The 15766-nt window shown below is 45.4% G+C and overlaps 1 protein-coding gene across 3 annotated transcripts in view; it reads right to left on the bottom strand.

Moving 5' to 3' along the window:
* The window catches only part of ANKRD6 (ankyrin repeat domain 6), a 115943-nt gene that overhangs the window by 49013 nt on the left and 51164 nt on the right, over positions 1 to 15766 (bottom strand). For all 3 annotated transcript variants that reach the window (XM_069804864.1, XM_069804868.1, XM_069804865.1), the window contains one exon: positions 4212 to 4367. The gene's annotated coding sequence lies outside the window, so the exon portion shown is untranslated. The remainder of the gene's footprint in view (positions 1 to 4211; positions 4368 to 15766) is intronic.

The following is a 15766-nucleotide window of genomic DNA, read 5'->3' as shown; positions in this document are numbered from 1 at the left end:
CAGTGTTTTCTGGGGGCCTGCTATTGAGCAGATGTTTAGTACCCTTGCCAGGAGCCCCATACAACCTTGTGAGAATTCCCGAGAAGCTTGGCAACAGTTCATGAGGGACAGACAATTCTACCTAACTCACAGAATCACAGACTGGCTGAGGCTGGCGGGGATCTTTGGAGGTCATCTGGTCCAACCCCCTCACCCAAGCAGGGCCACCTAGAGCTGGTTGCCCAGGACCATGCCCAGATGGAGGCATGGTCCTCCAAGGATGGAGACTCCACAACCGCACTGGGCAACCTGTGCCAGAGCTCGGTCAGCCTCTCAGTGAAGAAGTGTTTCCTGATGTTCAGAGGGAACCTCCCGTGTTTCACTTTGTGCCTGCTGCCCCTGGTCCTGTCACTGGGCACCACTGAAAAGAGCCTGGCTCTGTCCTCTTTGCACCCTCCCTTCATGTATTTCTGTACACTGATGAGATCCCCCCGAGCCTTCTCTTATCCAGGCTGAACAGTCCCAGCTCTCTCAGGCTTTCCTCACAGAAAAGATGCTCCAGTGCCTTCGTGGCCTTTTGCTGGAAAATTTATTAAGCTACAGTCACCTTAAGCCATTGAAATGAAACACGTGTTTAAAATTGCATGCACGCTCATTGGGTGAAGGTTTACACTACATGAAGAGGAAATTACTTCGTCATCCAGAGAACAGGAAAGTCTGTAAAACAGCAGGGTATGGTATGCACTACTCACAGAATAGTTTGCACAGCAAACAGATTAATTCATTACACTTGCAATCTAAATGGTTTCTCTTGGAACGAGACTAGGAAAGCTAGAGGTTTTCACCAGTGGGACTCTAAACAGCAAGACAGCATCCCTAGTGCAAGCACACTCCCGCAGCACGCCATCCTGGAGCACACTTGTGTTTTTTTCTGAGCACTACTGGCATTCTTGTCTACTGTCTCCTTGCTAGGTTCTTTGTTGTCTTCTGCTTCTTTTCATGTGCACAGAGCTCCAAACCCAGTATTCCACATGGCCAGTCCATGCTCAGCCCTGTGCACTGCACGTTTGGATCACTCTTATAGGTTCTTTCCCCCACCTCTTCTATACAGGAAGGTTTTTCCAAATAAATTTTAAGAAACAATCAGGTTCACTCCAGCTCCAGTGAAATTTGAAACATCTTCACAAAAGGATTAAAAGCCAGAAACATTGGGATTCCTCTGTCATCCACCCAAAAAACAGAGCTATATTTTCATGAATTCTTATTTTAGAGGTTGTATGGCATGGACTACACTTTTAAGACAAGAGTTCACTTACAAGTTTTACCACAGAGCTACAATTCACGGTAACAGTTCAAAAATTATCACTTCCATTACATTAGACGGTGTTCCTCCCAAAACAGTAATTGATGACTGAAGCTAAATCTCAGATTCACGAGAACAAAAGAGAAAACAAACTGATTGCAAGGAATTATTTGGCGCCGCCTCTGCTCTGTCACACATGACTGAACGCAAATTTTCAGGACTCTCCAAAACTCAGGGGTTCTCTGGACAGCGCTGTGACACCAGATGTAAAGAAAAGGGTTCACTGGGCAGTGCAGACATCTACCACTGACTTACTCAGCTAGGCTCCCTTTATGGTCAACAAAGGACGTGATCCATGTCATCCTAAAGTACGTTTCAACTGTCAGATGAATCACACTCTAAAATTACCTACCTCATTAAGCATCATCTCGGATACTGCACTATAAACATCCAAAGTTAGATTAAATGAATTCTATCCACAGTATCTGGGAGAAACACTTAGCTTTCTGCAATTTGCTAGAGGATTTTTATCTCCCTGACTTCACCATGACATCTCCTGTCAATGGTAAATCACTGTGATTTATTTAGAATTAAAACACTCAGATTGGAAAAGAAATGCAAAAAACAACTGGTGCAGAAAGTATCAGCAAATCTCAGTAATGGCTTGCCTTCTGCATGGACTTCAGAAATCACACCACGCTCTCAGGTTTTATTTTCTAAGCCCTAAGCTGCTTCTGGTGATGATCCCACAAGCCCGGCTCATCCTCCAGCATGGAGACTGCCTTATTTCCCAGAAACAATAAAACAGCTTAGCGCATGGAAAGCCCCTCCTTGTGCAGCTGATGGGGCTTTCTAGGGGGACAGTCTCTGGCTTTCTCTTGAAAAAGCCAGTCATCATCACAAACCTTATTCCAGCACGTGCACAGTGCACTACTGCAACATGCTATACACAACCAGGTCAGGAACAAGTGCATTATATGACATTAAACATGTACCTTATTCAAAGTCCCCTAGATGCAATTCCCTCTCAAGTGAAGTAGGGTAACTGGACCAAGCTAAGTTATTTATTCTCTCCATGTATATCACATTTACTTATATGCACAAGCATGTATATATATGACAGACCTGCAGCTCATTTCTATATCCATCAGCAATTTAACAGTTAAAGAATATTACAGAATTAGATCCTTCAGTCATTCTGACTCCAATAAAACACTTCTCCACCTCCCTATCCACTCACATACGCTTTCTATGTGTAGCTGAGAGGATGAAAATACTATTTTACACATACATACCTACACAGGCATGCAGATACATACAAGCATGTAAAAATACAGATCTTGCTTCTAAGGAACTATGTGCATTCTTACAAAGTGTTCAGGCTTTTAACATTGAGAACTCCAGAGGCTAAAGATTTTAAGGAACTACATCTCCAGATTTTGGTCTTTCTTCTTCTCCATCCAGCACTACAGTCCTGGTTTGCACACCAGGGAAGTGGTAGGCACTGCATACACATCCATGCAAGTTGTCAAAAACACAGTCTTCCACAGAAAGCATTACAGGCTCCATCTATCTGAAAATCAAGTATCTCACAATGCTTTCCTGTACCTAAGCATTTATCCTGCTGAAGCATTCATATAGCTATGATTCCTTTTGAAGTAGAAAACAGAATAAATAAAACAAGTAATTGCAATCTATGTTTCTAACAACATATTGCTTGGTCTGCCATTGCTTTAATTATGGGACTTTTAGCAAAGATTGGTTTGGGGTTTTTTTCTTCTTTCATGTATATCAAAATTGTAGGTGCCTTGATATGTCAAGCAGGACTATTTCATTTTCACATATTTGCTGCTAAGAGAGCCTCAGAAGACACACAGCTTGATTTCACTCAAGGTTCAGGAAACAGCATTGCTGTACCATGCATAAGAAGTTAATAACTGATACTCTATATACCTTGGACAAATATCCCAGCCAGTCAAGCACTCCACAAAAGGAAACTCCCCAGACTGCCCCGAGGGAAACCAGTCACTGAATCTCAACCATTTTCTCCCAGCTGGGTCTGGGCAAAGCACAGGTGATGTGTCTCAAGGGATGGGCTCCACAGGCAGACCTCTTTCAGCTGTGTAAAGGCAGGAGTGGTACCCGGGTTCAAACGCCTGGGCAAGGCCTGGACACTGAAGTCATCTCCCTCCAGCCTCCCCAGCTGCTGCCTCATACTCTGTAGCATCCCACTGAGTACGCGATCCTTTGAGTCTACAAGTTCATCTCAAAGTCTAGAGCTACAACTTACAAAACACCTAAGGATGTGCTTTGCAGTGGGTTTCTGAACACAGTCATTCACTACTCAAAAGTAAAAGGCAATTGACAATCACTGAGAAAACAGCAAGCATCCTGAAGGTGTTCTCTGTCTCCCTCTGCCATTGGAAACTGTTGTCCACCTGTGTCCTGGAGAAACAGCTCCCCTGCTTAAGCGAATGAACATGGCCCACAAAACAGGACATCTCCTTTCCTGATACAGCTGTCCAGGTATTTTCTTTCCCATGCAGCCTTCACATCAGCCCCAGGAGCTGGTCCCTCCCAGGTGATCTTTTCCCTGACAAATCAGCTCTCCTTCCTAGGAGCCAGTGTCTTGCTTAGGGAAATCCCATTTCAATAGGATGCTTGACACTTTTCTTCACTAGCCTCGACCCACCGGTCCTGAGAAATGCAGTTCAACAGGGGTGTACATGGACAGCAGAGGAGACGAGGAACCACATGCTCCACAGGACAGAGCAGTGTGACAGAAATACCATAACCCTGCGCCACAGGTAAAACTCCAAGCAATTCTCAATCCCTATTCACCCAGGAACTTTAATGCATTTCTGCATGGCATTATTTTTATACGTTTTAGACAATAAATTTTAAAAAGTCAGATTTGCTTTTTACTCACTCTTAAGGATCTACTGTTCAGTTTTTTCTGATGAACATTTTTCAGCTGTGTCATGCAGGGCAACCTCTGGCTGCGGACAATGGGGATGCCAGCTTCAGTCTCTTCCAGTGCTGATGGCGACAGCAAGTCTCTGTACCACAGTATGGTACACTGCTCCTGCCTGAGGAGAAACACATCATAAATGGAGCATCAAAGCAGACTGAGGAGTACAGAAATTTAACACTGGTGCTTTCTGCAGCATTCAGCTGCCTAAATACACCTGGGCAAACCCAGCCATTTCCTCCTGAGGTTTTCACACCTGCTTCCTGCTATAAACAAAACAAGTTCAAACCATGGCTCTCCAGTTTGGTTCCCACTAACTGATCCCTGAAAATGCAAAGCAGCAAGATCTGCGCAATTACACGAACAAGGAAAATGAGACAGAATTTCATCTTCCCAGAAATCACACAACAAATCAATAAAATCAGGAAAAGGACTTGTTCTGCTTCTCCCTCTAGTACCTTCCCCATCACGTCTTGCTGTCACCCCAGCCCAGGTATCCCATTTCAGCCACGGCACCTAGGTGGACACGAGCGATTAGATTTTTCCCTGGCTATGGGAACTTATTAGGCATATTCGCTAAGGTTTCCATTCTCAGCCTGTGATCCCTCTCTTGTTCTCTTTACACAAATACTCCTACTAACTCCCCCTTCTCGTTGCTTTTCCAGGTTTATTTGTTGCTATAAGTGCCATTACATCCTTTCTGAAGCCAGCGTATCCCCTCTAAACTCCAGACAGACTACCATGTTAGCAGTATTCATGAGCAGATGAGAAGACTTCCAGGCCTGTGCTGCCAAAACAAGCAGGTCTCCACTATTCCCGGGTCATAAATTCAACCCTTGAGGCACACAGGGGTGGAGGGGCTGGGGACTCATGGTGGTTTCCTTTCTGAAGGTAAAATGGCAGCTCTGTACATCTGTAGAGAAGCAAATTGCAGAAGCTTCCCCAGGGCACAGAGGCAGAGCAAGCAGCTGCCACTTCAACAAGGAGGAAACGGACTTTTACTCTCCTCCTAAAACCCCTGCAGTGGAGGCAAAGGGTCTGCCAGAGACTGGGCTGCTGGTAAAACACAGCAAGCCATAAAAGCAAACGATGTGCTCAATTATCGCCTCTAAACGGCAATGACCACGCGGCAGAGAAAGGCAACTGCTTTCTCTTTCTGAAGTCCACTGACACGCTACAGAAACACACTGTAACGATAACAAGCTTCCCTGTCCCACCCAGCAAAGATAAGAAATATTTCATACAAAAGCTGCTAGAGAATGGGGGGGGAATATTCTAGCAAAGCATGACTCCACACTTGCCCGCTTCTTGCATGCTTCTCTAGGTATCTGCTTCAGGCCAGTGCTGGGAGATGGACCTGTGGACTAGACACGTTTCACTATTCTCACGTAAAGGTGAGAGAAAGGCTGCAAAAGAGCATACGACCCCAGTGCTGAGCCTGCGATTCACTAAACTCACATGCATCTTATAAAAAGTTAGTACCTGTGTAGGGTGGTCTTTTTTTTTTTCCCTTCCTTTTTGTTTTTGAAAGAGTGATGCCTTTTCAAATGAACCTTTTTGTTAAACAAAACTGGAGCAGCGGTCATCTCCTCCCTTTACAGTTAGAGAGGAGACCAAATAGTCTACCTGGGAGTGCCTGACTCCACGGGCTAGAAATTAACCCTCCGGTCTCAGTGCAATGTCACTGCTTGTTCAACGGTGTTCACAAATGATGGAAGTCACTTGGTCTGCTTGAACTTTTGAGAGCTGCAGACAGAAAACTGCTAAGAATGATCTCTCTTGATCTCTGAAGCAGAAAACATTGCCAAAATGCCAGTTCAGTGACTTCAATTAGAAAATGCTGTTGGAAGACCTTACCATCCCTCTTTCCTACTAATTAACATCTCCGCATAATTCAGCTGCTTTTCCTATCCTTTTTCCTAATGCATTCAGATCAGCAGATGTGTTTATGTACAAAAAACCTGATAATACAGAAGGGCATTGGAAAACTAACCACTAGTTATGTCTGTGACTTGACACTGTTTTACTATGTTGTCAATGACAATGTCATTGTCTTGCAAATACACGTTTCTGTTTCATTTTAATTAGATATATCAATTGAAATATAAAGAACCAAATAAATAAACTGTATCTAAACCACAGGTAGACTATTAATATCCATGCTGTCCTGGTTTCAGCTGGGATGTAGTTAGCTGTCTTCCTAGTAGCTGGTACAGTGCTATGTTTTGAGTTCAGTATGTGAAGAATGTTGATAACACTGATGTTTTCAGTTGTTGCTCAGTAGTGTTTAGACTACAGTCAAGGATTTTTCAGCTTCTCATGCCCAGCCAGGGCACCTGACCCAAACTGGCCAACAGTGTATTCCATACCATGGGACGTCCCATCTAGTTTAGGAACTGGGAAGTGGGGGGGCAGGGATTCGCCGCTTGGGGACTGGCTGGGTGTTGGTCGGCGGGTGGTGAGCAATTGCCCTGCGCATCATTTGTACATTCCAATCCTTTTATTACTACTGTTGTCATTTTATTAGTGTTATCATTATCATTATTAGTCTCTTCTTTTCTGTTCTATTAAATCGTTCTTATCTCAACCCAGGAGTTTTACTTCTTTTCCTGATTTTCTCCCCCATCCCACTGGATGGGGGGGGAGTGAGTGAGCGGCTGCGTGGTGCTTAGTTGCTGGCTGGGGTTAAACCACGACAGTCCTTTTGGCGCCCAACGTGGGGCACGAAGGGTTGAGATAACGACAAACCTGACCAGAGCTTGTTAAAACAAATTTGTCCTAAGCATTCATTATGTTGATTTATGCATTCTTAGAGTTGTTGCTCTGGTTTTTAAGGCTCTGTTATGTATCACCTCGCTTGCTGTATGTAGTTCCTCTTCTACTGCTTATCATCCGTGGGAGGTGGATTAAGGTTTTCGCTTTGATGTATGGTATAACTCTGGTTTATGGTATGATAACGTCATCAGCTGTGGGATTAATCCGGTATTTGCACTTAGCATTGTCACCTTTATACTGCGGGAGCCATCTGTGGGAAACTATTAATAATTATACCATTTACCTTTCCTCCATGGAAAACCAGTCTGTGGGTGGGGTACCTTTCTTCCCCTCTCCTTTCTCCTTCGGTCCAGTTACAATGGTGTTTGAGAATTTTGAAAAATTTGAATACTCCTGGAATGTTGGGACTAGCATGGTCCTAGCCCTACTGCTAGGAATTAGCATACTTCTGAATGTAGTTCAGCTCTCGTTTAAGGTTAAACAGCTATTTAAGAAGATCACCCAGAGATGTGCCCCAAGGCTGGATAATTATGAGTGGCAGGGTGTGTGGGGTAGTATGGGCAAATACCTAGAAAAGTGGGCACCTCCGACGTTTTGGAAATTCACCCCTGAACAAGTGCAGGATCCAGAAGAACTAGTAAAATATTTGGAAAAGGTATGCTGTCACCCCGGCAGTTCCAGAGAGATACAAATCACTGCAACGTGCTGGGGCCTGGCCCATGCCTATCGAGCCCTGTTTGACACCACTCAGTACCCTCAAGGGGAAGAGAAAGTCTCTGGACCTAACAACAAAATGGTGAGCACCGCGGCCACCCAAACCTCAACAACAGGCACTGCAGCCCCTCCAGCCCCGGCAATGAGTACAGCAGCTACCCAAACCTCAGCAACGGGCACTGCAGTCCCTCCAGCCCCAGTGACGAGCACTGCTGCTACCCAAACCTCGGCGACAGACACTGCGGTTATCCAAAACCCGGTGAGTGATACTGCAACTGAACCAGCGGACCAACCTGCACCAGCATCAGTTGCCCCCGTACAGAAAAAGAAATACACAAAAAAATCAGTTCGCTTAGCGAAGGATGAAGGTGAACCAGGGTCATCACGGGAACCGGAGGAAGAGGCAGAACCAGAGGTAATAACCCGGTCCCTATCCTTGAGTGAGCTGCGGGATCTGCGAAAAGACTTTGGCCGCCGTATAGGTGAGCATATTATCACCTGGCTCCTCCGATGCTGGGACAATGGGGCTAATAGCTTGGAATTAGAAGGTAGGGAAGCCAAGCAGCTGGGATCGCTTGCCAGGGAAGGTGGCATTGACAAGGCAATTGGAAGAGGGACACAAGCCATCAGCCTCTGGAGGCGACTCCTGTCAAGTGTGAAGGAAAGGTACCCCTTTAAGGAAGATGTTATATGTCAATCAAGCAAGTGGACCACCATGGAAAAAGGTATTCAATATCTGAGGGAATTAGCTGTGCTAGAGACGATCCATCATGACCCGGACAACCCGCAATTACCCAAAGATCCAGACGAAGTCCAATGCACACGACCCATGTGGCGGAAGTTTGTACGGAGCGCACCATCATCCTATGCCAACGCATTGGCAATAATGACCTGGAAGGATGAAGAGGCACCGACAGTGGAGGAAGTGGCTCGCCAACTCCGTCAATACGAAGAAAATCTCTCCTCCTCCCTACAAGCCTGCATTGCAGCTGTGGAGAAGCTGTCCGAGGATGTCCAACAAATCAAAGAGGATATGTCCTACTCCACACGTGTAAGGACCAATGTCTCAGCTATTAGGAGTGAGCGCTCCTCTGCCCAAGAGAGAGAATATAGAAGGTACACACCGCGAGGTGCCCTGTGGTTTTACCTATGTGATCAGGGAGAGGACATGAGGAAATGGGACGGAAAACCTACCTCGGTCCTAAATGCACGGGTACGTGAACTGCGAGGAAAAACCACCACAAAAGGGGATTCTACCAGGAAAAATGCCGCTCCAGTTTCCAAACAGAATAGAAGGGCTGATTTCATTTCCGATCCTCTTGAAGGGACTTCTGAGCCAATTTTACGAGAAGTGAATACTGAATACTCTAACCAGAATTAGAGGGGCCCTGCCTCCAGCCAGGTGGAGGAAAGGGATAACCGGGTCTATTGGACTGTGTGGATTCGATGGCCTGGCACGTCAGACCCACAGGAGTATAAGGCTCTAGTAGACACCGGCGCACAGTGCACTCTAATGCCATCAAGTTATAAAGGGACAGAATCCATTTGTATTTCTGGTGTGACAGGGGGATCCCAAGAATTAACTGTATTGGAAGCTGAAGTAAGCCTAACTGGAAATGAATGGCAGAAACACCCCATTGTGACTGGTCCAGAGGCTCCGTGTATCCTTGGCATAGACTATCTCAGGAGGGGGTATTTTAAGGACCCGAAGGGGTATCGATGGGCTTTTGGTATAGCTGCCTTGGAGACGGAGGGCACTGAACAGCTGTCTACCCTGCCTGATCTCTCTCAAGACCCTTCGATTGTGGGGTTGCTCAAGGTTGAAGAACAACAAGTGCCAATTGCTACCACGACGGTGCACCGGCGGCAATATCGCACCAACCGAGACTCTCTGATTCCCATCCACAAGTTGATTCGCCAACTGGAGAGCCAAGGAGTGATCAGCAAAACCCGCTCACCCTTTAATAGTCCCATATGGCCAGTGCGGAAGTCTAATGGGGAGTGGAGACTAACAGTTGACTATCGCGGCCTGAATGAAGTTACACCACCGCTGAGTGCTGCCGTTCCAGATATGCTAGAACTTCAATACGAGCTAGAGTCAAAGGCAGCCAAGTGGTATGCCACAATTGACATTGCTAATGCGTTTTTCTCAATCCCTCTAGCAGCAGAGTGTCGTCCACAATTTGCCTTTACTTGGAGAGGTGTCCAGTACACTTGGAATCGATTGCCCCAGGGGTGGAAACACAGCCCCACCATTTGCCATGGACTAATCCAGACTGCACTGGAAAAAGGTGAAGCTCCGGAACACCTGCAATACATTGATGACATCATCGTATGGGGCAACACAGCAGAAGAAGTCTTTGAGAAAGGGAAGAAAATAATCCAAATCCTTCTGAAAGCCGGTTTTGCCATAAAAGAAAGTAAGGTCAAGGGACCTGCACAGGAGATCCAGTTTTTGGGAATAAAATGGCAAGATGGACGTCGTCAGATCCCAATGGATGTGATTAATAAAATAGCAGCTATGTCTCCCCCGACTAATAAAAAGGACACACAGGCCTTCTTAGGTGTCGTGGGGTTTTGGAGAATGCATATTCCAAATTACAGTTTGATTGTAAGCCCTCTCTATCAAGTGACCCGGAAGAAGAATGATTTTAAATGGGGCCCTGAACAACAACAAGCCTTTGAACAAATTAAACGGGAGATTGTTCATGCCGTAGCCCTTGGACCAGTCCGGACAGGACAAGATGTCAAAAATGTGCTCTATACTGCAGCGGGGGAGAATGGCCCTACCTGGAGCCTCTGGCAGAAAGCACCTGGGGAGACCCGAGGCCGACCCCTGGGGTTTTGGAGTCGAGGATATCGAGGATCCGAGGCTCGCTATACTCCAACTGAAAAAGAGATATTGGCAGCGTATGAAGGAGTTCGAGCTGCCTCAGAAGTGGTTGGTACTGAGACACAGCTCCTCTTAGCACCCCGACTGCCAGTGCTGGGCTGGATGTTCAAAGGGAGGGTCTCCTCTACACATCACGCGGCTGACGCCACGTGGAGTAAGTGGATCGCACTGATCACACAACGGGCTCGCATAGGAAACCCCAGTCGCCCAGGAATTTTAGAAGTAATCATGGACTGGCCAGAAGGCAAAGATTTTGGAATGTCACCAGAGGAGGAGGTGGCACGTGCTGAAGAAGCCCCACTGTATAATAAACTGCCAGAAAATGAGAGGCAATATGCCCTGTTCACTGACGGATCCTGTCGCATTGTGGGAAAGCATCGAAAGTGGAAAGCTGCTGTATGGAGTCCTACACGACTAGTTGCAGAAACTGCTGAAGGAGAGGCTGAATCGAGTCAGTTTGCAGAGGTGAAAGCCATCCAGCTAGCGTTAGATATTGCTGAAAGAGAAAAGTGGCCAGTGCTCTATCTCTATACTGACTCATGGATGGTGGCAAATGCCCTGTGGGGGTGGTTACAGCAATGGAAGCAGAGCAACTGGCAGCGCAGAGGTAAACCCATTTGGGCTGCCACGCTGTGGCAAGATATTGCGTCCCAGCTAGAGAATCTGGTTGTAAAAGTACGTCATGTAGATGCTCACATACCCAAGGGTCGGGCCACTGAAGAACATCGAAACAATGAACAGGTGGATCAGGCCGCCAAGATTGAAGTGTCTCAGGTGGACCTGGACTGGCAACATAAGGGTGAGCTATTTATGGCTCGATGGGCCCATGATACTTCAGGCCATCAGGGAAGAGATGCAACATATAGATGGGCTCGAGATCGAGGGGTGGACCTGACCATGGACACTATCGCGCAGGTTATCCATGAATGTGAAACATGTGCTGCAATTAAGCAAGCCAAGCGGTTAAAGCCCCTGTGGTATGGAGGGCGATGGCTGAAATATAAATTTGGGGAAGCCTGGCAGATTGACTATATCACACTCCCACAAACTCGCCAAGGCAAGCACTATGTGCTTACAATGGTGGAAGCAACCACCGGATGGCTGGAAACATATTCTGTACCCCATGCCACTGCCCGGAACACTATCCTGGGCCTTGAGAAGCAGGTCTTGTGGCGACATGGCACCCCAGAAAGAATTGAGTCAGACAATGGGACTCATTTCCGAAACAACCTCATAGACACCTGGGCCAAAGAGCACGGCATTGAGTGGGTGTATCATATCCCCTATCATGCACCAGCCTCTGGGAAAATTGAGCGATACAATGGACTGTTAAAGACTACATTGAGAGCAATGGGGGGCGGAACTTTCAAACATTGGGATACACATTTAGCAAAAGCCACCTGGTTAGTCAACACCAGAGGATCTGCCAATCGGAGTGGCCCTGCCCAATCAGAATTTTTACATACTGTAGAAGGGGATAAAGTCCCTGTAGTGCACATGAAAAACATGTTAGGGAAAACAGTCTGGGTTACTCCTGCCTCAGGCAAAGGTAAACCCATTCGTGGGATTGCTTTTGCTCAAGGGCCTGGGTGCACTTGGTGGGTGATGCGAAAAGATGGGGAAGTCCGATGTGTGCCTCAAGGGGATTTGATTTTAGGTGAAAATAGCCAGAATTAAACTGTATGATATTAGTTGCTATATAACCCTGCTACTGTATGTTATCATTACTATAATTGTTATATGCTATATCCATAGTACTATAGTAAGAATCACTTGGATCAAGCAAGAAAGAACTGTGATAAAACTGAGCAAAGCGCAGTAGAGGTGGAACCAGAACTGACTCCAGCATGCAACAATCCAACGGTGCACACCATCCTCCTGCTGCGCCAAATGTCATCTGCTCGTCACACCGCACTGAAGCCCAATTCTGCTCTACCGACTGAGAGGACTTTGCACCATCCCTCCTGCCCAGACAGACTGGTATGACAGATGGAGCCCAGAGTCAGAAACTAAATGAACTCAACAAACATTTTATGAACATAAAGAACTAAAGAACTGATATCTCTGTGTGTGTATACTTATATATATATATATAATTGTTCATATGTCTCAAAGGGATGGAAAGGTGGTGATGATTGATCAGAATGTAACTAAAGGTATGGGAACTGAGCATGACGTCAATGGTATAGAATAAGGGGTGGATACTGTCCTGGTTTCAGCTGGGATGTAGTTAGCTGTCTTCCTAGTAGCTGGTACAGTGCTATGTTTTGAGTTCAGTATGTGAAGAATGTTGATAACACTGATGTTTTCAGTTGTTGCTCAGTAGTGTTTAGACTACAGTCAAGGATTTTTCAGCTTCTCATGCCCAGCCAGGGCACCTGACCCAAACTGGCCAACAGTGTATTCCATACCATGGGACGTCCCATCTAGTTTAGGAACTGGGAAGTGGGGGGGCAGGGATTCGCCGCTCGGGGACTGGCTGGGTGTCGGTCGGCGGGTGGTGAGCAATTGCCCTGTGCATCATTTGTACATTTCAATCCTTTTATTACTACTGTTGTCATTTTATTAGTGTTATCATTATCATTATTAGTCTCTTCTTTTCTGTTCTATTAAATCGTTCTTATCTCAACCCAGGAGTTTTACTTCTTTTCCTGATTTTCTCCCCCATCCCACTGGATGGGGGGGGAGTGAGTGAGCGGCTGCGTGGTGCTTAGTTGCTGGCTGGGGTTAAACCATGACAATGCTCAAGATGATGTGCAAAAAGACATAGCCTGAAGTCAAAAACACAGAAATGGAAATCAGAGAGAGATCTCCATAGCTCATCTAATCCCTTCTTACAGCTTTTACCATAGCTATGGTTACCACAGTTTCTCTGTTGGTTTTTTTTTCCAGTCTCACAGCATCAAAGGCAAAACTTTAAACTGCCTTGTTTGGAAACCATTCTCCCTTCCTCAAAAGCCTTATCATTCCCATAGGATACTAACACCGCTTCCCTTGAATTTGTTAAAATTAAGCCCCTTGTCTTTATTGCACCGCTCCCATTCCTTCCTTCTCTGAAAATCACACATGCTCTTTTTTTTAAAGGAAAAATTAGGAAAAAACCCCTTACCAGTATTACTTAAAGTAGAATAAAATAGCTACACATCTCTCTTGTCCTTCCTCACATCCCTTGCTTGAATGAAAATTTTTTCCCAGTACACTTCAAGATGCACATTGGGCATTTACTTTTTTATAAGGAAATGAGAAAGTACTCTGTGAATATCAAGAGCCTTTACTATCATTAACAAACTCAGATATAAGCCTGATTTTTCTTTTTCTTTTTTTTTTTTTTTTAAGGTGGAATGAAGAGCCAGCAGCTCCTTAAAATATCAATAGGTAGTTTAGATGCTATGCTTCAAACTCCTTGTTCAAGTTTCTTCTTCAACTTTTATTTCTGCAAGCAAGTCAGAATGTGGAATCTCACCCACTAGCAATCACATAAATAAGTACAAAAAATATCAGCTACTGACAGTAGTACAAATCAGACGTTTGCTCTTGCGCAGCCTCCCGTTACCCTACGCAGGCTGCTGGGTGTGCGGAGCTGTGCTGTCTGAGGGCTCAGGGCAGATGGGCAGCATGCCTGATGACAAGCAAGTTCAGCTGAACAAAACAAAATGGGGAAGTTTGATTTTGGCTTTCAACCCAACCACTACACTGATCCCGTTCAGACTGAAATTTAACAAAAATAGTCCAGCCTGGCTTTCTTCCCTTTTCTTTCACAGTGTGGTCCACTGAAACACACAATACAAAATGCAGTAACACTGAACCTAAGCTGTAACTCAATTCACGGACTGCAAAAGAAGATTAACTTAACAAGACCTAAATTCAACTCCTTTTATCCTTTGCTGCATAACTTAAGTCATTACTAATTATCCACGCTTTTAAGAAGTTCTTGCAACTAATACGAATGTTGGTTGTTAAGTTCCTGTTTATACAATGCTTCGAGATTTAAATCATGTTTCAGTTCCCTTACCACATTGTAAGTATCTGTGGATTAACTTACCGTGATTGGACTAAGCGTTGGAAAGCAAAATATAGGCTGTTTTCACAAATCATGTAAAAAGAATTACTTCTTGTTATTCATTTATTCTAGCTGCTTTATAGTACAGCATGTGTCTCTAGAGCTCCATATTTTAGCGTAACAGGAGCTGATGCTGGTACTTAACAAGCTGGAAATATAAATCTAACCTCTCAAGTCCCTGAATTACAAACTCAGGTATCTGAGTTATGGTAACCAGCTTAGAAAACTGATTTCTACTCTGGGAGAGCCTGCTTATATGCCTTGCTGAACTGCTGCTCTTCTCAAAACTGCAGTTCATTAATGAATGGAGAAGACAACCTACTGACAGATAAATCAGCCTATGGCCAAATACTGGCAGCCTGAGGTATTCAACCCCTTTTCCCCTTCGACCTTCATAGGCAAATGCTGCCAGACCCCTCTGCATACCAGCGCAGTTTGGGAAGGACAGCAGCAACCAACAGTAGGGGAGCAACATGGCAAGGACTACTTACAGACGCTGAATTATTCAAATCCATGGGGTTGGATGGGAATCACCCATGCTGAAAGAGCTGGTTGATCATTTCTCTATCATCACAGAAAATCATGGTGAAGAGGAAGAAGTCCCTTATAACTGGAAAGGCTAACATTATACCCATCTTCATATGGGATAGATGGGATGGAGGACCCAGGGAAATATAGGACAGTTAGGTTACCTTAGTCCCTGGAAAAATCATGGAGCACATCCTCGTGGAATGCACGTCCCAGCACGTGCAGGATGAGAAGGTAAAGCATGAATAGCCAGCCCATCCATGCTTGACTAATCAATGAGCTTTGTTTAATATCAATGACCCCAATGATGGCACTGAATGCACCTTTGGCATATCTGAGAATGACTCTAAATTCGGGGAATAGCTGACATGCTAGAAATTAACATTGATCCCTCAAGCTTGACAAACTTCAGGACTGAGCCAATGGAAATCTCAAGGGAGAATTGTGAAGTGCTGCACCAGGGCAGGATAGCCAAAGACCAGGCTGGGAACTGACCAGATGAGCAGTAGCCCTGCTAATGAACCCAGGCATTACAGTGGTCCC

Source organism: Haliaeetus albicilla, chromosome 17 (genome assembly GCF_947461875.1).
Source record: "Haliaeetus albicilla chromosome 17, bHalAlb1.1, whole genome shotgun sequence".
Taxonomy (NCBI): Eukaryota; Metazoa; Chordata; class Aves; order Accipitriformes; family Accipitridae; genus Haliaeetus; species Haliaeetus albicilla.
The sequence above is the reverse complement of the archived record's forward strand: the minus strand, read 5'-3'. Positions and strand labels throughout refer to the sequence as shown.